The sequence below is a fragment of the Equus caballus genome, chromosome 18 (genome assembly GCF_041296265.1).
Source record: "Equus caballus isolate H_3958 breed thoroughbred chromosome 18, TB-T2T, whole genome shotgun sequence".
Lineage (NCBI taxonomy): Eukaryota > Metazoa > Chordata > Mammalia > Perissodactyla > Equidae > Equus > Equus caballus.
The window spans coordinates 39693638-39717111 of NC_091701.1; the positions used below are offsets into that span (position 1 = coordinate 39693638).

A 23474-nucleotide genomic window follows, 5' to 3' on the forward strand; every position below is an offset into this window, starting at 1 on the left:
TCCCCCCTGTTTCCCTCTGCCCACACCATACTCACCTCCCTCACTCTGTTCCAGTCACACTAATGGTTCAGTCTCTTGTACTCCACATGTTCCTTCCCACCATTAAGCCTTGGCACCTACTCTTCCCTCTACTCAGGATCCCATCTCCCTCATTCTTTGCCAGTTAACACACATTCTTCATATCTCAGCTCAGGTTTTAGGCCCTTGGAGCTGTCTTCCTTGACTAAGTGATGTCCCTCTAAAAGTGCTCTAACGGCATGATGAACTTCTCTTTTCAGAGCTAGTAAGTGAAAGAGAGCAGCAAGTTCAGGCATAACCAACTCCAGAGGCTCTAGCAATGTCCCAGGACCTCTCTCTCCGCTGTCCCTTATGTTGGCTTCTTTCTCAGCTAAGCTCTCTGCTCATGGCAAAGATTACGTTGTCCTCACAGCCAGTGATCCCAGTTTAAAAGCTCACAGGGCAATTTGACATTTATTTGTGTGATTATGTTTCTAACGTCTGTCTCTTTCCTGGATGGCAGGGGCACTTTGTACCCTGTGTACCTGGTGCATGTCCTGGCACAGAATGAACGAATGGATAGATGACGAGACCTCAAAGATGAGGGGGCAGGGTGGCAGAAGAGAGGAGAGGAAGGAGACAAGACCAAATGGGGAGCAATGATGCCTTTGGGACAACTTTCTGTGGATCCATCTCTGATTCTTTAAAATTAAGATGCAGTTAATATAAACAACATAGAAGCAGATGTCTCAAAATCAAAGTTTGGAGGAATTAAGAGGCCTTATTTCAACAATTACTATAATATGAAAACGTTTTTAAAAAACATGCTTTATTTTTTAGGACAGTTTTACATTGTTACAAAACAACTGTTAAAAATTGAGATGATAGGTCAGAGTGCCCATATATCCACACCCAGTATTTCCCGTTAGTAACTTCATACATTAGTTTGGTACATTTGTTACAATTAATGAACCGATATTGATACATTATTATTAGCTATAATTCACAGTTTACTCAGATTTCCTTAGTTTTTTCCTACTGTCTTTTTTTCTGTTACAAGATCTTATATTAGCTTTCTATGGCTGCCATAAAAAATTTCAAACTGGGTGGCTTAAAACATTAGAAATTTACTGTCTCACGGTTCTGGAGGCTAGAAGCCTGAAATGAAGGTGTTGGTAGAGCTGTGCTCCCACTAAAACCCATAAGGGAATCCTTTCTTGCTTCTTCCTAGCTTCTGGCAGTTTGCCGGCCTCTTTGGTATTCCTAGGCTTGCAGCTGCACAACTCCAATCCTTGCCTTTGTCATCAAATGGCATTCTCCATGTGTCTCTGTCTTCACATGGCCATCTTCTTATAACGACACCAGCAGTATTGGATTCGGACCTACCCTACTCCAGTATGGTCTCATCTTAACTAATTACATTGCAATTACCCTATTTCCAAATACAGTCCCATTCTAAGCTACTGGGGATTAAGACTCCAACATATCTTTTTTTGGGGACACACGATTCAATCCATAGCAGATCTCACCCAAGATCTCACATTACATTTAGTTGTCATGTCTCCTTAGGCTCCTCTTGGCTGTGACAGTTCCTCAGACTTTATTTTTTTTTCCAGTAATTTTATTGAGATCATAATGGTTTATAACTTTGTGTAAGACTTTCCTTATTTGGGATGACCTTGACAGTTATGAGGAATATTTGTCAGATATCTTGTCAGATGTCCCACTGTTGGAATTTATCTGATGTTTTTTGCATGATAAGACCAGGGCTATGTGTTACTGGGAGAGGACCACAGAGATAAAGTGATATCATCATCACGTTATATCAAGGCTACATACTATCAACATGACTTATCGCTATTGGTGTTGACCTTGATCACCTGGCTGAGGCAGTGTTTGTCAGGGTCTCCACTGTAAAGTAGCTCTTTTCCCCTCTTTCCACACTGTCCATTTGGGAAGGAAGCCACTATGCACAGCCCACACCTGAAGAGTGGGGAGTGATGATGCTCCTGCACCTTTAGTGTGGCATATCTACAGACATTATTTGTGAAATTTATCTGCATGGAAATTTGTCCCGTTTATTAACTTATTCAATCACTTATTTATATCAGCACTGACTTATGGATATTTATTTATATTTCGGGTTATAATCCAATACTACTTTATTTATTTTCTTGCTCAAATTGTTCCAGCTTGGCCAGTGGGAGCTCTTTCACTTGGCTCCTGTGTCCCTTTGACGTAATCCTAATCAAATTCTTTTGAGCACTTCCTTATTTTCTGGCTAAAATGTGCTCCAGGCTCATCTTGTAGATTTTCTTCTCCAGTATCAGCCATTTCTCCAAGGAGCCCTGGTTTCTTTTATTGGAGAATGATACTGGAAACCAAGATCTGGGCAATGAAAAGTGTTTTGGATAAAGTGAGTGAATGGCTCAGGAAGCTGAGAGGAAGAAGACAGTTATAGGCATACTACTCATGAAAAAGGGAGGAAGGGACTTGCTCAGGCCAAGCAAAGATTTCCTGATTAGAGGTCAGAGAGGTTAAATAGGAGAGAGATGAGTGAAGGGATGTAAATGAAGAGGACAGGTACAGAGGGGCCCAGAGTCAACCAGTCAGAGGTATCAAAGCAAATGGCTCTGTTATCAGCTGAGCCTGTTACTGCTGAGGGGGGTCTCAATAATTGGTTAAAGATATCAACATTCCATTCCCTGCCCTGCCCCCCAAAACAACTCTCTAGTTGGTTGTAACACTTCAGGGTCTTGTGAGATCACAGATCCTTTCAAAAAGTCTAAGCAAGATGGGAAAACACTGGTAGGGAATCTCTGCACTTACAGACTTTGTAGCCTAGTTCTAGCCGTTTAGTGAACTGACCATCAGGTAACCAAGGTGCTCTCAGCCAGCTTTGTATTGGACATGAATGTCTATCAGCATTTCAATTATGAGGCTATTTGAATTGATGGTAAGGATGACTGGTCGTTCATCCATTCTGTCATTGAACTGAACGGTTGAACTCGTTGAGCTTCTCCTGACTGTCAGCCCATGTAAAGTCATATTTTAACATGTGCCGTATTCGTATGTTGATGGCAAGTTATAACCAACCTTGAGCACCTGCCTGGCACAAAGATAGGTTTTCATGGCAGACTTTGGCTCTGTTGGGCAAAGGCAAATAAACCTGTCCTAGGGGGGCTGTATAGAGAGCAGACTTTTTTAGTTCAAATGTTGGCTATCTGCGAGGTACATAACTTTAGTTATGTTTGTAATATCTCTAGGATTCAATAGCTGAAGAATGGGAATAATAAAACCTACTTCAAAAGATTATTCTGGGGGGAAAGAGATAATACGTTTGTAATGTCCTCAGTGCAGTGTCTGGCACACAGAGCTCTGGAGAGGCACACCTTGTTTCCTGGACTCCTCTCCCAAGTATGGCTTCCTTTTTATCCCCCACCTTTTTCCTCCTCTCAAGCACTTAAGCCTTTGTCTCCTACCCTAGTTGTTCGTGGCTCCTAAATTCAGCCTTCTATTCAGGCCTCTCGTCCCTCAAATGGCGCGATCCAAAATGGCTTCTAGCTCTTCACCACTCACCAAAACTCCCATTTCCTGAAATTCTGATCTCAGCCAGATGTTAAGAGAGAGCACTTTGCTTAGTTGGCTAAGGAATTCCATCATAAAGCGTAAAAAGCTTACAGGAGTTAATATATTAATTAATACATTTTATTGATACATTAACACATATTATTTTGTTCAAGCTCATCTTGTGTGTGTGTGAGTGCACGTGTGTTCAGGGACTCTCCCCATGACTTGTGTCCAACCTGAGAGGCTGTAGAGCATGGTGATCAGGAATGCAGACTCTGGAATTAGTCTGCTGGTGTTCATATCCAGATCCAGTCCCATGTTAGCTCTGTGGCCTTATGCAGGTTATCTGGGCTTTCCCACTATGAGTGTCCTCTTCTCTACAATAAGTCTAATAATGTTGTTATAGGGTGAAATGAGATAATTCATGTACAGCATTTCAAAGAGTGCCTGGCACATGGTAAGTTGCCCAGTAAATGTTAGCTATCATCATAGTTGATAATCAATGTAGTCATTCCCCATCCTACCTCTGCTTTGAATCTCAGAAAAGGTGGGGCACAATTTCATACTTCTTCCTCAAAAGTTTCCTACTGATGAGAAAAGCATCTCCTCTTGTTTTGTCCATGACCAACGAATAAAAGTCCAAGAACTCAGCATCTAAGCAGAAAGTAATTTGAAGGTTCGTGCTAGGGACTGAATTGTGTCCCCTCCCCCACCTCCAGATTGATATGTTGAAGCCCTCACCTTCCATGGGATGGTATTTGGACCTGGGGCCCTTGGGAGGTAAGCACGTTTAGGTGGGGTTATGAGAGTGGGATCTCATAATGTCAGTGCCCTTATAGGAAGAGATATCGGAGAGTTCACTCTCTCTCTCTCTGCCATGTGATGGCACAGCAAGAAGGGAGCCGTCTGCAACCAGGAAGAGGGTCCTCATCAGAAACTGACCATGCGGGCACCCTGATCTCAGACTCCTGGCTTCCAGAACTGTGAGAAAATAAATATCTGCTTGTTAAGCCCCCCAGTCTATGGCGCTTTGTTATGGAAGCCCAAGGAGACTGATACAGTTTTAGTGATAAGATGACGTTACAACCATTTAAGTATCAAATGTCTTTTCAGTGAACCAGTAAATCTTACAAATAAACTTTATTCATTGACATGTGATCTGGTTCACTTTGTCAATTATAGTCACAGGCTACAAGCCCAGTCAGATGTCTTTTAGATGAATCACAACATTGTTCTCTGAGCTCAATAAGAGCGTGGGAGTCCTTTGAATCACCTTCCCTAGCCTAGAGTGGTTAAGAGGTTTAGCAGAAGCCGCATAGCTGGAGGCCACGTTCTCTCCCTCCAAGGCCAGTGTTCTCTCTTCTCTCAGGTCTCAGTGCATATCATCAGTCTCAAGGAGGCCCTGGTGGGCCCGTGGGGATGACTTAACTCAAACCAGAGCTCCTAGGAAGAGTACAAAGATTTCCTTTCCTAAGCTATCTTTATGTGCATGTGAGAAAACATCACAGCATTGACCTTTAATTTGCACTCTAACTCAGAGATGTAAAGAAATTGTGGCTTATTTGTCTTCCATAATGGATCTAAACTTCCTCCTGAGTTCCACTCCACCTCCAGTGTGGGGAGTGGGGGTCCAGGGAGTGGGAAGCTAGGACAATGGGTGGTGACACCTACATTTGCCAGTGAACAGGATCAGTGTCTCTTCCATTTAAACAGTCGAGAATATTTACTATCTGGCTCTTCAGAGAAAGTTTGCTGACTACTGCTCTAGACCAGTGCTGTCCAATAGATCTTCCTGCAATGAGAGAAATATTTCATATCTTCACTTTCAGTACAGTAGCCATTAGCCACATATAGTTATTGAGCACTTGAAATATGGCTAGTGGGACTAAGGAACCAAATTTTCAATTTTATTTAATTTAGATAACTTTACATTTTAATTTAAATAGTCTTATGTATCTAATGGCTACTGTATTGGACACTGCAGCTGTAGACACCCTGAACAGACCTTGGGGAGCCAGGAGTTCTGCCTCAAGATCTTCTCTGGCCACTTCCCTTGGCTTCTGCATTATCGCTCCTGGGACGTGTCACCAAGGTTTGTAACCAGGGGTGTGGTTTTTAACCAGGAGTTTGCAGCTTTCCTCAGGCAGTGAAGAGGAAGATGCTATTAATTCCTGATGTTCCAGATGCTTCCATAGCTATCGGATGTTTACTATCCAGTACCACCCATCCAGGCCCCAGGTTTTGACTCAGGGATAGGCTGCAAAGAGGAAACTATGTAACTTTCTTCTTCCACAGTCCAGCTGGGTCTGGGAGGGTGGGTGTGCCTTCCTTTCTCATGTGGCTGGGACCTCCCACAAGAAGCTACATCCTCCTCCTTCCTGAGATCACATGCATTCTTTTCCCTTCCCAGAACCACCAGATGGATGAGCTGCAGAGACAGAAACTGGCTTAACTCTAAGGGAGATTCATCATACGGACATTCTAAAATACCGTGCTTGATAGGGCTGCTACCCTAACTTGATTTATATGAGGTTAGAAGCTTGACGATGCTCATATGCAACACACATTTGCTCAGTACCGAATGTTTCAAGGCTTCAATCCATTGCTAGAAAGTTCCCAATCTGCTTCTCTCTTTTTCCTCTCTCCCACACCCAAGCTGACAAACACAGTTTCACAGTCATCCCTTTGAATCTGCTTCCGCAGTTTTAGAGAGAGTACCTACAATATAACCATAGCCTTTTCTTGAATAATTTACATTTTTCTCAACTGTTACCTTTTCTGGAAGGCCTTTCCTGATCCCCTCACTTAGAAACACATCACTGGCCTGCCTGTGGCTGCACCTCCAGGCTCCTTCCTTGCTTGTTATTCTCTGTAGCACTTATCACCTGTCAAACTCTGATTACCTGATTCACTAATTCCCCGTCTCCCGCTTTAGAATATAGGCTGCATGAGAGCAGAATTCTCTGGTTCACTGCTGTATTCCCAGGACACAGATTACTGCCCGACAGAAGATAACTACTCAAATGTTTTTGAATAAATAAAAACCTCAAGATTATACCTCACAGTATAACTTTCATGTTTAAAAACAAACAAAACTCCTTCTCTGCCAGGGGTGATGATGGAGAAGCCAAAGGAGAGAAAGGCTATAGAGAAACCCTCTTCCTGCCTCTGTGGGGCTAGTGAGGGGCAGAAGCTGTAAAGGAACATGGAGTCCCACCTGCATCATGGATTAAGAAACCAAAACTTTGAGAAGTGAAATGATGACACATTACTGGCAAGAAGATATACAAACCCACATGCCCTGTTTCCCAAATTCCAAGTTTTCACCATACCCATTCTTTACTTGATTATAAATACTGCAACCCACATTAATTTCTGAAACTCATTTATTTGCCTAAAATTTCAACAGTTATCAACTTTTGAAGGTGTCTTTTATTTTTTAATAAAGTAACTAGGTTGGGGGATTATTTAAGTTTCTGTTTCAAATTAACTGGAATGTTTTCTTTTCTTTTTTTTCTTGAGGAAGATTAGCCCTGAGCTAACATCTGCCGCCAATCCTCATCTTCTTGCTGAGGAAGACTGGCCCTGAGCTAACATCTGTGCCCATCTTCCTCTACTTTATCTATGGGATGCCTGCCACAGCATGGCTTGCCAAGTGGTGCCATGTCTGCACCCGGGATCCGAACCATCGACCCCCAGGCCACCAAGAAGCAGAACGTGTGCACTTAACCACTGTGCCATCAGGTGGCCCCTTGGAATGTTTTCTTAATTATATTTTACCTTAGCATCTTTAAGCTGCAATGTATCTTTAAATTAGGCTTTTTTCTTAGGAAATAAAAGGGTTCTGGCAAACAAAATTTCAGAAGATTTATTTCAAATGAAATAATGTATAGAAAAGCATATCTTAAACCATGAAGTATTCTGCATTAGGAAGACATTTGGCAGCAGCAGCAGTTTTAAGAAAACTTTGAAATAAAGTTTTTTTTTCCTCACCATGCAGAGTATGAAATGATTTAAGACTTGGAAATTGCCTAACATTTAGTTACTTAATAAAAGTAGCATAGATTTCCCCTTCTGGTCAAGTGACGGGAATCTCTACAACTTCATCAGAGGGAAAGCAATGGCTGTGAAAATATAGGAGAAGGGATAAAATGGGAATCAATGGAATTGTTTTTGAGGAAGTAATTATAGATCGTGAAGTGCTGATTTGGTTTTAAGAGATTTTGAATGGGATTTTGCATGATGGTACACTTAATTGTCAGGGTAGTTGACCCAAGGAAGGACAAATCTTGATGACCTCCTGGCTATTTTCTTGCCACAGAGAATTATCCTAACACATTTCTCCCAAGTCTTCTGATTTTATGTCAATGAGCAAAGTGTATGCAATACAAACAGCCCAACTTCAGTGCAAATATTTGAGACAAATCAGCATTAAAGATAGGTTTATTTATTACCTCCAGTCTGTATCTTGTTTGAATATGACAGAGATGGGCGTAGGGGCAGAAGTAGCTCGTTTAAGCATACCCTTTCATTTCTCTGAGCCTCAGTTTCCTCATCTGTAAAATGAGGCAGACAGATGGTGAAGGATCACAAACTCAAATGATCACAGGGCCGTGATGGAGGAGTATGCCATCAGTGATTTGAAGTCTGTTTGATGTAAACAAATGGAGCTGGTTGTAATTATTGGCATATATTTGTGTGAAGCCTGCTGCTGGGCTTAAGATTATATTATTATTGGGGGCCGGCCTGGTGGTGTAGTGGTTAAGTTCACATGCTCTGCTTTGGCAGCCCAGAGTTTGCAGGTTTGGATACTGGGTGTGGACCTATGCAATATTCATCAAGCCATGTTGTGGTGGCATACTACATACAAAGTGAAGGAAGATTGGCACAGATGTTAGCTCAGGGCCACTCTTCCTCAGGCAAAAAGAGGAAGATTGGCTACAGATGTTGGCTCAGGGCCAATCTTCCTCACCACCCCCCCCCCCCGCCAAAAAAGATTATATTATTATTATGATGGAGTTACTAAGGACTGTGGTAAACCAGAACATGTATGGCTTTTCTTAAAGCACTCACGTACAAAATTGTAAAACTCTTTGCTGTCCGTAGGGCCTGGGTTTGATCGGAGGGCCTCCAGCTGGCTGCATCTGCGGCAAATGTTTGCTAAAGTACAAGAAATCACAATAAATGAAGCCATATCTTTTCTTTTAGGAAATTGCTTTTGACACCCATCTGTGCAAGTTATTATTGCTTCTCAGCTCCAACTTTGTCCTTTTTGCTTGTTGTGTGAAGACTGAGCTGAGCCCTTTAAGTAGCTTTCCTATACCGGCTGCACAAGGTTAAGCTATGTCAGTATGTGGTGCTGGAGAGACATTGCAGGAGAAGGAGGTTTACTTCCTGATATCAATGAGCTCTCTTGGGGGGGCTTCTGCAGTGGGGGCAGCTTCCCCCATGCCCAGCTCGTGCAGGCGCACGGCTTCTCCAGCACCTGTCTCCTGTAGTGCCAGTGACTTGTCAAGCATTTGGCTCCTGCACTGCATACAGCTTCTCCAGTGTCCGCTACTGCAGAGCAGCAACTCCTTTAGTGCCCAGTCTGCACTGTGGGTGATTTCTCAAGCACCTGGCTCCTGCAGCCCGGCAGCTTCTCCAGTGTCCAGTTCCTGCAGAGTGTGAAGCTTCTCCAGCACCCGGCTGCTACACAGTGGGTGATTTCTTAAGCCTCTCTCTACTGCAGTGCACACAGCTTCTCTAGTGCCTGGCTTCTGCAGTGCACTGTGGCCTGCAGCTTCCCCGGGAGGCATTTGGGCACTTTTGTAGCAGGCAGGATACCTCTGACAAGATACTTCCCTTTGGACAGCTTTCTCTGACATCCTAGAGGGAGGGTTTCCAGCAAGTTCCACTGGTGTGGCATCAGAGTGACTTCTTTGGCATTCTGTGAGCCACAGCCATGCCCTCCAGCGAGGTCAGGACCTCAGTCTTGGGTGGAGCGGCTCTTTCCTGGGTGCTCTATCTTAGCCCTAAGGGTAGTGGCTTATTTTTACAACTGCTGTTTCTATATTCTTTAGAGTTCTCTTCACTTCTTCCTAGCTAATCCTTTGGTACTCTAATCTCTTCTCATAGTTAACAGTTCTTTATATTGAACTGTCCCTTGTTCAAATTACTGTGTGGTTTCTGTCACATGATTGGACCCAAATTGAACTACCCTGGGTCTCTCAGAAGCTCTTCTATTTAGGTTGGTGTCCTATAGATAGGCTGTCCCTACCCATTCCAGATAAGACACCTCTACCTATCCCCTCCTGGAAATCAGACGTGCCTTACAATATATGCTCGTCTCTTGACTTGAGAGAAGAATTCTACCCCATTTTATAGATGAGATGCCTGAGAACAAGAAAAGTTATATGATTTTCTTATGATCACACAGCCAGTTAATTATGGAACTGGGAATAGAACCCTAGTATCCTGACTCCCAATCTGGTGCTCTTTCCTCTCTGCCACATGGACATTATTCACCAAAAATATTAATTAAGCAGCTATTTGCAGGTGGCCCTATAAAATACTCAAATTACAAAAATTTGATCTTAGATGTGCTTCTCAGGTGGAGTGAGTAGGAGTTGGGGAAAAAGTGTGGAATTTAGGATCTGAGAGACATGGACTATTTTACCACCTGAGGGTCCTGGGGCAAAAGGACTAAGATTGTTGTAAAATAGAAATATCCACATTATGAAGTTGTTCTGAAGAGGAGACAAGATCACACACGTGGAGCACCTATATTAGACACATTTAGGGGAACCAGACAAATAAAAAGGCGATTAAATCATGCAGAATTCATTCCATTTCACTTAATTATTTTCCCCACTTGCATATCTTTCCCAAGTGTATTTTATTTTATTTTTTAAAAATTATGAAAAGTCATGATTTTATTTACACTGACACAGTTATATGATTTTACACTAAGACAAAATGAGAGATAATACACACGTCCTCAAGAAAGAGGGCACTTGTTGGTACAGGTTTATAAGACTGCATTCTTTCTTCCCCTCTAGCTTTATTGAGGTGTAATTGACAAATGAAAACTGCCTGTATTTAATGTGTATAACCTGATGTTTTAATATACATATACATTGTGGAATAATCATCATAATCAAGCTAATTAACATATTCATCACCTCATATAATTACCATTTTCTTTCTTTCTTTCTTTTTTTTTCTTCCTTCCTTCTTTCCCACCTTCCTTCCTTCCTTCCTGTGGTGAGAACACAAGATTTACCCTCTCAGCAAATTTCAAGTGTACAATTCAGTATTGTTAACTATAGTCACATCGCTGTACACTTGATCTCCAGAGCTTATTCATCTTGTATAACTGAAACTTTGTAACCCTTGACCAGCATGTCCCCATTTTGAACCCTCTCTTCCCCTCCCTTGGCAACCACCATTCAACTCTGCTTTGATGAGCTTGATTATTTTATATTCCACATGTGAATGAGATCTGTTGGCATTTGTCTTTCTGTGCCTGGCTTCTTTCACTTAGCTTAATGTCCTTAAGTTTCATCTATGTTGTTGCAAATGACAGAATTTTCTTCTTTTTTAAGGCTGAATAATATTCCATTGCATGTATATACCACATGTTCTTTATCCATTCATCTTTCACCAGACATGTACGTTGTTTTCATATCCTGGCTGTTGTGAATAATGCTGCAACGAACATAGGAGTACGGATATCTCTTCCAGATCCTGATTTTATTTCCCTTGGATGTATATCCAGAATTCCACATTTATTTTAAGAAAAAAAGAGTTTAAAAAAAGGTTGTCTTTGCTCTCCAATAGCGAGTGTGCATGTAGTAGAGAAAGGCCAAATGAGTCAGTCACTGCGAAAGGGTGAGCTCCATGCTGCCTGATTCATTGTTCCTTCACATAATCAGTGTGGATAAATGGAAAGCTAACTGCATTCAGTGAAACATTTCAGGGGAATCACTTTCCTGTATGTCAGGCGCTATTTGCACAGAGACATCCAGGCTGTTTAGTGTAATCACCTTCTGTGTTTGAAGTCTGACTCTCTGAGGCAGGGCCTTGCTTAGATGCAATACAGCCAGGTAAAGATGCTTGGCCCTAGCTCCGCAGCTCTTCTGGACTCTCCCCTTCAAAGCCTTCTTATTTGACTAAGAGATTCGATTTCATTTCATATTTCTTTATTTGCATGTTCCATAATTTTTTTTAAAAAGAGTGTGTTAATAAGATGATAAATGGTATTAGGATAATAATTGCCATCCTTTACTATGTGCTTATAAACCAAGTATTTAATATATATTTTCTCACTTTATCTTCCCAACACTCCTATGTGGTAATTACTATTATTTCCACTTTACAAGGAAAAAAAACCCCAAAAACTAAAGTTTGGAAAGAATGTGAGCTTGCCCAATGATAAATGGATCCATTTGGCTTAAAAAAAATTATCTTTTCAGTACACCATATTGCTTCTGTGGGTACAGTTTGTTAGTCTACCATTTTGAAACAGAACAGCATCCATACTCTGTGATAGAAATGTGCTTACTGTTTCCAGAGTCAAGAGTACGGCTTTTCTCTGAATACAATGACTCGACATTTGTCCACACACTGATTATACTCGAGGACAATGCATCATTTGGTATATCGTTGGTCTATTTTGATAAATCTCGATGCTCTACTCTCTTCAAGCTTTAGTAAAGCCACAGTGCTCTTTCCTGTCGAGCTCAACTCAAATCAAAATTTACCAAACTTCGCAAATGATTTTTTTTTCTACTTTGAAACAGAATCGTGACACTTTTCTCAAAATCCCAGCCTCTGCATTTTGTTCACCAGACTATGCTTTCTTTGATGTGGGAATGAAGATGCGATTAAGGCAAAGAAGTAGAGGATTGGAGTTTAGAGGGAACATCTCTGCTCCCTGTTTTCCTGACCCTTCCCTCACTTCCACAAAGGAGGAAGAGTCAGGCTCTGATGAGAGGAGAAGGAAGACTTCCAGTGTCCTGGGTTATTTGTTAGAAAGCCACATATTGCAACACTTTAAAAGTATTCATTTAAAGTCATTTACTTTAAAATATTTTCAAACAAAATTTAGTGTTAAAAATGTAGTGTGCTATGCCTGTGTCCTATTCTAAAGTTGATTTGCAGTGTTGCTACACTTCGAATGTGTTAGAGACATAAAAATCAAGCATTACCAGGAAAATAAAAGAATACATACGTTCTCATAAAGTAAATTACAGAAAATACCAGAATTGTGTGAAATGCCGATATTGGAAAAACATGATCATAAGTCCAAAAACTGCTTTTGCCAATTCTTTAGTGCTCAACAGAGAGAGATGCTATTTTTAGTGCCTAACAAAAATCAAGTCTATTTTAAAGAAAAACTTATGTCCTAAACCATATTCTTTGTATTGGACTATGTTTTTCTTTTGCCTGAGGACCAAGTTAGTTAAAAAATCCTTCCTAATTTTTACAGTGTTGTCTTTGCTTATTAAACAGAGCATGTGCAAGCAACAGGGAGTACTGAGCTACATGGACATCTTCTAAAATGAAACAAATAGAGTATTGTGTAACAGTTAACATGGGTGAGCTTTAAGGAATGAAAGAACTAACCCTAAGTTTCAGAAATGAAGAATGTCAGCTCACAAGCTGCTGCCTTCGTGGCCCAGCGAGGATCACCCCTGGAACAGACCCTCATGGCGAGGTGCTGGTGTTTGGAGGACGCAGACTCATGGTCCTGGCCTGCAAGAGGTGGGAGTTGGGCCTGAAACCCTGCATTAAGCTGGCACCTTGCAAATTCTGTACCTTCAGTAAAGGAGAATTAAACATGCCAATGACGTGTCTTGAAATGCAAAGGGAGTTTGTCTCTGTCAGGAAATGTGGACAGAAAAACTGTTTCTAGTGAGAAACGGAAACAAAGTATGGCGTGGGATTGTAGAACAATTTTTGCTAGCTACATGGTGCAGAAATCCTCAGGAGAAGACGCTAATGTAAATCTGGTCCTAGACTGGGAATGCCCTTGGAGCTCCTGGCAGAAGCAAATACAAAACCACTCCCTAGGGAAACTTTCATAAACCAATGTGCCAGACATGCACAGAAAAAACAAATATGGGCCCCAAAATAAAAATTATAGATAACATGAGGAAACAATTCCTTATGAGAGAAATCAGCAGACACACCAACAGGAAGATGAGCACTGTAAGAACTTGAGATAATTAAACAATCTGAAAGAAGTTACAAAATAGCTATGTTTAAATGACTAAGTAGACAAAAGATGGAATAGAAATAATAGGACACAATTTAAAAAGAATAGGCAAATTTGAAAAATTAACAATTAGAATATCTACAAATAGAAAAACACTCATTGAGAAAAAAAATCTCAGTGGATGGTGTATCAGTTCTCTGTTGTCGCAATAATGCTATTGCCTAGGACCTGAGACCATACAACAAGTGCTTATTGCTCACGTGCCTGGGGTCAGCTGGGGCTGGCAAGGTGGCTCTGCTGTCCTTGGCTGGGCTTGCTCACTTATGGCTGGGTCAGGTGGCTGTTGGCTGAGCTAGGATGGCCTCAGTGGGGGTGACCCGGCTCTGTTCTTTGTGCTCCTCACCCTCCAGCAACTAGCCTGCGTATGTTCTTATGACAATGATAGGAGTGCAAGGGCATGAACAACTGGCACACGGTCACTTCTGCCCTATTTTCACGATCAAAATAGTGACATGGCCAAGTCCAGAGTCAAGAGGTAGGGCAGGTCACCCTATTTATGGTGAGAGGGCATTGCACTGCACAGTCGTATGGAATAAGTTGTGGATACAGGGAGAAATGAAGAATTGAGGATGTTACCGCAATAGATTGCTGATAGGAGAAACAGCTGGCTAAACACACCCAAGCAGAGAATGAGTAAAGAAGAAAGACCTGAGAAAATCCCTCCATCTACAGCAGAGAAGTAGAGAGGGAGAACCTATGAAACAGTTAGATGTTAGGACAGACTGAGATGGCCTAACGTACATCTAACAGAAGTGCCAGAGGAGACTTATATTCAAGAGAGAAATTGTGAGAATTTTCCAGAGTTTTTAACAGGCATGCTTTCTTATCATTTGGAAGCACAATAAGCCCTGAGAAGAACTTATTTTTTAAAAAGTCACACCTAAACACACTTTAGTAAAACTTCAAAATATAAAGAGAAAATCTAAAAGCCACCAGGAAGAATAGACGGGTTACTTATGAAGAGACAACAAATAAATGAACGCAAACTTTTCATCAGCAACAATAGGTACCAGAAGACAATGAGCTAATATTCTATGAGTGCTGAGGGCAAATAACCACCTATCCAGAATTCTATAACATACTAAATAATTAGTGAAAACTGAGGGCAAAATGAAGACATTTTTCAGACAAAAGCCCATGCTGAAGAACTGTTACCTAACATGCTTTAGAAAGAAAGATCTGAGAAGCAACGGTAATCAAAGACATTGGTAGAAGTGGATAATTTAAGTTATTATTAACTGGAAATAAAACAGTAACCATAATAAGGACTAATGCGGAGGAGGCATGAAAACAGAGTAGATTAAGTTACTTCACATGGAAAATGAGAAGTTGCAACTAAAGTTAATGTTCCAAGTTCTTCGTGTTATTCAGGAGAAGAATAGAAATACTAGTAAACCATAAACTTTAAGTCAAGTGTGCTTGTTAAGATGTAAGAGTAACTATTGAAAGAACAGGAATAGAATATATATATTTAATGTATATTTATATCTATAATTCGAAGCACACAATGAGATAGAAGAAATGAATAAAAATATATCAGTAATCGTAATATTTGTAAATGTATTAAACCAGATAAAAAATGCTTAACCTCGCTAATAATCAGGGAAATGTAAGATGAAGCAAAGAGATAGCATTTTCTAACCATTGCATTGGCAAAAGAATTATATGGCTAATAACACCAGATTTATTGCCAAAGATAGGGGAAAATGGGACACATTATACACAGGAGGCATAAGTTTAACTTGGTATAACTACTTTGTAGGGCAGTGTACTACTACGTAGTAAAATTGAATACATGCAAACATATGACCAGATCTTAGAGAAACTGTCATGTGCATACTCAAGTGATATACCTAAGGAGGTTCACAGGGGAAAATTGGAAGCAACCTAAAAAATATGTTATAAAGCAACCTAAAAACAGTAAGTTGTAAAAAATATATAGTACACACTCTCTCTCTCTTTATATATATATATATATATATATAAATACACACACATACACACGCACACACGAGCAGGTTTAAAGTTGTATATATATAACCTGCTTATGTAGTTATAAGTACATACTCACAAGTAAAAGTTTCAAAATGTGCCCCAAAGGATCCACTAACTTTAGGGCAGTGGTTACCTCTGGGAAGAAAGCAAAAGGAATCTAAAGTTAACAAAGGTGAAGAAGGCTTCAATGGATTCTTTTTTAAAAAAAAAAAAAATCTATGTTATATATGGCAAGATGTTAGCAATTGTTAAATTTGTGTGGCAACTACACAGCCATCTGTTACAGCTGCACATTTCTATATGTTTGAAATACTTCATAAGTAAAAATTTAAAGAACACTGACTAACGTAAAATAGTCAGAGAAACACCAGCAGTCATCAGAATAGAAGATGAAATGCAAAGCCACGGTGAAGTGTTCAAAAGACTCACACTTTCGAAAAGTCATGACATTCCCAAGGTGAGGCATTAACAGAAATGTGAACGTGACCATGATTGTGTACTGGAGATTTTCTACTTCTTTAGAAAAAAATTAATGTTTAACTCAATGTATTGCACTTAGCAGTGTTAGGAGAGTCCCATAAAACATGCTGTTCTCTGTCACTCAGCAAAACCCAAATTAGAATCAGTCAGCTTTGAAATTTCATGACTTTCTGGGCCCGGAGTTCACCACCTCCACCATGTATTAGCATTATTTTCCCATCTAAGTCTTCTTGGGCAGCAGCAGTAATAACCTTGGATTTTTGTTAGGACTGGTTAGGTCAGGACTGAACCTTCCTTGGGTTTCAAGGAAAATAGTACCCACTCTCACTTCTGGGTGGGGTTTGTCAGACTCACAGAGCTCCTGTCCAGCTGCAAGTCTGATTTTCCAGTGTGGTTCGCTTCCCAGTTGGAGCACATTCGTCTGATGCTGAACATAAACACAGGCTTTAATCTTCCAGTCACTGGAATGGGCGAGCCACAGGCAATCAGGAGACCCTCAGCCTCGGGTCTTTTAATTCCCTTTTCAGGGACTGCTCACAAGCAGACAGCACTTGCTTCAGATAGTGTTGAATTGGATCCAGCTTTTGGGGTAAAATCATAAGGAAAGAGTAAGCCTGAGGTAAACTGTAAATTAGTGTGTGTGAGGCACATTTTAAAGATCAATTTAAATTTTGGCAATGAGATGATTTTAAAATCAGCATTAGGACTGGACTATCATTTTAATGGGGCATCCACATAACAGCCCCCTCCCACTATGGCTTAGCTATGCACCAATTTCCCGTAAGTGAGGGAAATCAACAACCATTATGACCAGCAGGGTAAGATGTTGCAGAGAGATGCTCCTCACAATCCTACTTCACCTTTAAGACCCAGACCAAATTCCCTTCTCTTTTTTTAAAAAAAATATATTTATTGACTTAGCAGATTTCTTTCTTTCTTTCTTTCTTTGTGAGGAAGATTGGCCATGAGCTGTGCCACATAACATCTGTGCCAATCTTCCTCTATTTTGTATACAGGATGCCGCCACAGCATGGTTTGATGAGTGGCATGTAAATCTGTGCCCAGGATCCAAACCTGTGAACCCCAGGCCGCCAAAGCGGAGTGTGAAAACTTAACCACTATGCCACTGGGCCGGCCCCCAAATTCCCCTCTCTTGTTGATGTCACTCTCCTTGGACTCTCGTCTGCCTTAAAAGACTCCAACATTTAGAAACAGTGGTGAAATAGAAAGAGTTCCCTTGGCTTTGTAGCCGGGTAGACGTAGGTCTGAATTCCAGTCTCAGTTTACTCACTGTACGATCTCAGTCACCTCGTTTAACCTCTCTGGACTCCATTTCCTCATCTGAAAATTGGGGAAATAATAATACTCATCTCGAGATGTTGTTGGGAGGGTAAAGGAGATAGTTCACAGCCTGGCCAGGGGGAATGTTGAATTAATCACTGTTGTTACAAACATTCTTCATCTTATTGTTCTTTCAATTATTTTTCCTTATCCTTCAGATTTCCATTCCAAGTCCCATTTTGAACTTAGAGAAAAGCTTTGTAATTTTATTTCTGACTGCTATTGATTTGAAATATCATGCTTCATTTCCAATAAATTAGCTTTTCTTGAACTTTTGTTTGATATCCTGTGCCTCACGTTTCCTTTTCTCAAACATGATTAAGAACAGAAACATTCTAAAAATTGAAGTCAATCATATGCAGAAGTCAAGTGTTTTCAGTCTTAAGTGCCTCTGTTGACCAAGCCACTTGAGGTGCTACTGACCTTCACTGGCTTCTTAGAGTGGTCTGTTGGTTCATTGGTCAACAGTGACCTGGCCACTTGAGGCACTGGTGTTGGTTAAGGTCAGCCATTGGGGAACAGAAAATTTCAGCTTTGGTCGCATTGTGGAAGTCATATTCCCAGTAAGAAAGGCCACCAAAGCAGCCAGGGTAGTTGTAAGTTAAATCATTTTCATTTGGAGATTGCCAGAAGAATGAGCCTGAGAACAAGGATCATTCTTTTATATCATTATGCAACTTCAAGCATGATCAAACTTCAGCATATAGCACATGCTTAATAGTCACTTACTGTGTGGTAAGTATGACCCCTCCCATGTGGAGTCTTCATTGACTCTGAAACAGAATATTATGAACTAAATGTGTCCCCCTGAAATTCATATGCTGAAATCCTAACCCAAGGTGATGGTATTATAAGGCGGGGCCTTTGGGAGGTGATTAGGTCATGAGGGTGGAGTCCTCATGGATGGGCTTAGTGCTCTTATGAAAGGGACCCCAGAGAACTCTCTTGTCCTTTTTCTGCCATGTGAGGACACAGGGAGAAGGCAGCAGTCTGTGAACCAGGAAGCATCTCTCACCAGACACTGAATCTGCTGGCACCTTGATCTTGGACTTCCCAGCCTCCAGAACTGTGAGAAATAAATGTTATTTAAGCTGCCCAGTCTGTAGTATTTAGTTGTTGCAGCTCAAATAGACTAAGAAACAGACTCTATCTCGAATGGTTGACAGTAGTCAAGTCCTCCCCTTGTCCCACAAAAGCCCTGTAAGCAAACGTCTTTATGACCTGAAACTTGTTCTTTTATTTATTATTTTTAATCTTATCCAAAGAGAAGCACCTGGTTATACATACTTTAAATATTAGGAAATGTAATTCTGGAAGGAAAACCAAATCAATGAAGTTTTGTATATCAAGAGGAGTTATTTTCCTAAAGCAAATTTCAACTTTGTAAAGATTTCAGATGTTAGTGCTCTGTGGGTTCAGGAAAATGTGTCATTGTCTTGTATTTTTAATTTTGTACACAATTACTGAACTTTTAAAACATAACCACAGGGACTCCAGCATCCCCTGGGACTGCAAACGGGAGGCTTCAGTGCTATGCACAGTCTGGGGAGGCTGTCATCCTCCCCAGGGTCTCAGAATGGGTCCCCTTCCAACTAGTGGACCCTTCAAGGGACCCTGCTCATGACAAAGTCTCTTTCTGCCCACCCTCTGCATGGCCCTGCCTAGAAGAGTGTCATATATACCGAGTACCGCATTTTAACAGAATCAAGAGCTCTAAAGAAGAACAATAGAAATACTGTGGTGCTCCTGGCATTTCTCCTAGGGAGTCAATTCTTATTGCTTATAATTGTAATGGAGCTAGCACTTTTGAAACACATTACTAAGCTCTCTTTTCCTTTCTGTGTACATGACCATTTTCATAGTCCACACCCCCCTATCTGCTGGAGGATGGGAGCTAGAGGAGGCAATTGGGATTCTTTGAATAGGAATTTTGAGTCCTTAGTGAGGCAGTATGAGGAAAAATAAGGATTTTAAAAATGCTTATGTTTCCATTAACATATCAAAAGCTAGGCCTGGTGTACTTGAACATGGAGAGTGCTAGAAGCCAGGGAGAATTCACAATATGATATAAGAGTATTTCACATCAGACAGATAGGAAAGGTAGAAAGAGGTCCTCACCTTCTAGTTATGAGTGAGAGGGCAGGAGAAGTAGAGCAAGAAGGTCAGAGAAAGGTCCTTGGTCACCATTCATCCTGGCAGATGAAATTCAAGGAAGAGAGTATTATATAAATATCCAACTAGGCATAGGTCAGCCTGCGAACACTGGAGCCAGTGGAAGCTCCATATTCGGCTCGGGGCCACATGCAACATGGTGTGAGGGAATTAGTGCAGCTACGGTGGAGAGAGAAATCGGCACAGACAGCCAGAGACACCACCAGAGGCTCCCCAAAGCCTAAGTTTGGCCTGCAGTGGCCTGAAAGTTTCCAAGTGCTGTCATGAGAGAAGCAGAGGTTCTTGGATGTCAGAGACCAGGGGACTAAACAAAGGGGCCACAGGGAAGGGAACTTTGAGGCTGGAGACACACAATAGAGGCCACAGATTTCAGAGACGGGTGCCAGCCTGATGTTCTATTAGCGCTAGATGGGATCAGCTGCATCTCAGTGGCCCCATTAAGGGACTCAGACCAACCCAAGTAGCCATGGATTCCTCACAAGGGCACAGTGGACAACACCTGACCTGCCACCTCACAGTGGAGCAAAAGGACAGTGAGAGGAACTGAGCACGTGGATCTGGGAGCCTCCTCTCCTCGCTGCCAAGAAATCAAGTAAGCCCCTTCTCACGTACGCAATCGGGTAGATGTCCTCTCAAAGAGGAGCAGTGAGCAGAGACGGGAAATGGAGGAGACATGGCGTGTATCTGAAAGAGAACAAGTCATCTAAGTAAGACTATTTAAACCAAAGGCATGAAGATGCTATTGACTGGCAAATTTCAAATCACTACCCTCCACCCCACCTTCAGGACACTGGGCAGAGTGTGAAAGACTGGATGCCTAGTAGGAAAGAAGGTATATTTTCTTTGCACCTATGCGCAAAAATGGTAAGATGCACCAAAAAGAAAACAGTTGTGTATCTTTTAATAGCCTCTTCTTCATAAAAGGATTTGAGGCAACTACGATCTATGTAGTATTGGAAAATAAACACTTAAGGAAAGGATCCAAAGATTCAGTAAGTTTTAGTTATTGGGCATGAAGAATAAATGAGGACAATACACTTAATACAGGCGTTTCAACATATAGAATGTTAGTAGGAGAGATGTGGTAACTTGTGTCTTCTCTGTTCAACATTTTTGTGGAAGAAATCAGAGAAGCAAGAAATGTCTTAGTCATACCTGTGTCGCTGGCACTTTCTAGACTTCCTGGAGCATAGTGTATGCTCAGCAAATATTTGTTCATGAATAAATGAAAAAATAAACTGCTTAGCACCCGAATGGATAACTTAAGACATTTTTGAGCTCTTCCAAGCCCTTGATAGTGCTATGGGCTAAATAGTGGAGTGGGGGGATCTTGTGTGGCACAAGGTAGGGGCTCTTTGGTACCTCATCCCCACTCCGAGAGACCTGCCACAGAAAGAGGGAAAAAGGAAGGAGTGGATACGAAGACTTTGCTGTGTATCCCACCCCTATCTCCCACAGGCTGTGAGGCTGGTTTTAGGGAGGGGTGTGTGTGTATCTGTATGTGTGTGATTATTTCCTGGGTAGGGGTGATCACGGCTGCATCCTTAGGTGAACTGATATGACCTTCGGCGGGTACCTCATGGAGAGGCATTCTAGAGCAGAGACTCTGGGTCCAGAGCAGAAGGGCTCGGTCTGGGAGGAAGGAAGGGAGCACCCAGGCATGACCTCAGGGAGGCAGGCCCAGCCGAGTGGGCCCAGGGGACCATTTTGTCTAAAATTAGACTTTATATACATATCTACATAAACTCACGGAATGTACTGAAAGGAGAAGAACATAATATACCTTTAAACTTGTGTTCCATTAAACTAACAATGTGTGATGGATTGACATATTTTTTAATAAGCCCTGTAATGTCTTTGTGAACAGCACCAAGAGAGTTAAGATGCCAATTCATTAAATGTAAACATTTGAAGTATATTATTACTAGTATAATCCTGTTTTGGCCTTTATTTTTTAAAACACCAGCAATCTCAAAAACTAAAACCACCAAGGCCCCATTTGAGACATTCTGGTGCAAATATGAGGAAGTAACACCACATAGTGCTACTGGTAGTTCTCTAAATGTGATGCTTTTTCTGTCCCTTCTGTGCATTTTACACACTGTTCCCTGGACTGGGAGCACAGACTTCTCGTGTTCACCCAGCCTCATCCTCAGCAATATGTTGGGGGCTACATCTTTCCTCAAGACTCAACCCAGGTATCACGTACCCCCAGAAGCCCCCTGGACCCCCTAGTCTGAGTTTGAGACCTTTCCTCTGAGATTTATAGCACCTGTCCTGTTCTTTGCCACTCATCTCTCTTCCCCATGGAGTGTAGATCCCTTTAGGGCAGACACCATGCATCTCATCCTCTTTGTGCTCTCAGAATTTAGCACAGTGTCTGGCATGAGGCAGATGCCCAGCTCTTACAGCAAGATTCTGGGAGCCTCACATTCCTGGCTACGCCCCTCCCCAGAGTGACAAGAGCACTGTTTTAGTGGGAGGGTATGGTTCTAAGTCAACATGTGTGAATCTCACCCATTCAGCAGAAAGCGTGCCAAGTGGAGAGAGACCCAAATGCCACCCAGTTGTGCATCAGGACTCTACTTTCTTTTGTCCACCATTAGAGGTTCAGGGGCAAAATTATCCAGAGAGAAAATTGTCATGGGAGAGAGAATATGAAAATGCTAGCATGGTACAGGAAGACAGTGGGAAGTGAAATGTTCTGTCTGAGGCAGACACTGTGGAGCATGGACTTGGCGGAGCTGAGGCAGCCCCTACTGATGGCAAGGCTGTGCTGAGCCATGGGGCTCTGCCTGGCACATGGCCTTCGTTCCCCTAACGCCCAGTGATGGCCTGAGTTTGCTTTCTGTAGTCCCACACGCAGGCTTTCTGAATACAAAAAACTTTTTCCATTCCCATTCAGGTGACTTGCCTTTTGCAATATAGTCAACAATAGCAGCAAAATCATTGAGGAACAACTTACCATAAGAGTAGGATCGAGTCTTGAAAAGATTGAAAACAAGGGGAAATAATTTAGGACTACCCAGAAGATATTAATTATTACTCTACTTTCATGGAGTCTTCAAGACTACTCTACACTTCACCCAAGTGATGACCACTTGCCTTAATGTCCTGGGGAGTTGTTAGATGGAGGCCATAAATATTTCTGGCATTTCCTGGCACTGTTCATGATCAAGATCCTTGGCTGACAGAATGTGCACTGGAAACAGACATATTAATTAGTCTAACTAATTCATTGGAGTAATTAATTATCTAACACTTACCTAATTAGCTCACACTTCCACCTGTCAGAGCCAGAGGTAAACGCCAGACTGGAATTCGGTGGTCCTCCTCATTATACCCTAAAAATAAATTGAGGGAGACAGCACGGAACGCCAAATAAAAGTGTGAAGTCCCTAAAAGTGGTAAGTGGGCATGCTGAGTCTCAAAACTGCCATTGGTTGTTGGGAAAGAGCAGCAGGTAGAACCAATTTGAGGTGAGTTATGAGATAAGAGACTTAGATATTACTATAGACTACCAACACTAACTTCTGTCCCCAGTTACAAAAGCAGCACACATGTTCAGGCTTATTTTTCCTCAAAGTTGTCATTATCTTCACCAAGATCAGTTTTTTCAGGGATTTTTGGATACCTTGGGCAAAATGACAAATGTCTA

The 23474-nt window shown here is 41.6% G+C and overlaps 1 long non-coding RNA gene across 1 annotated transcript; it reads right to left on the reverse strand.

Moving 5' to 3' along the window:
* Positions 1–805: 805 nt before the first annotated feature.
* LOC138918652 (uncharacterized) lies at positions 806–23072 on the reverse strand. Its single transcript, XR_011428233.1, has 4 exons — positions 22922–23072; positions 20429–20500; positions 19763–19836; positions 806–16884 (listed from the first exon to the last, which is right to left on the reverse strand). It is a non-coding gene; the product is annotated as an uncharacterized lncRNA (long non-coding RNA).
* Between the last annotated feature and the right edge of the window lie 402 nt (positions 23073–23474).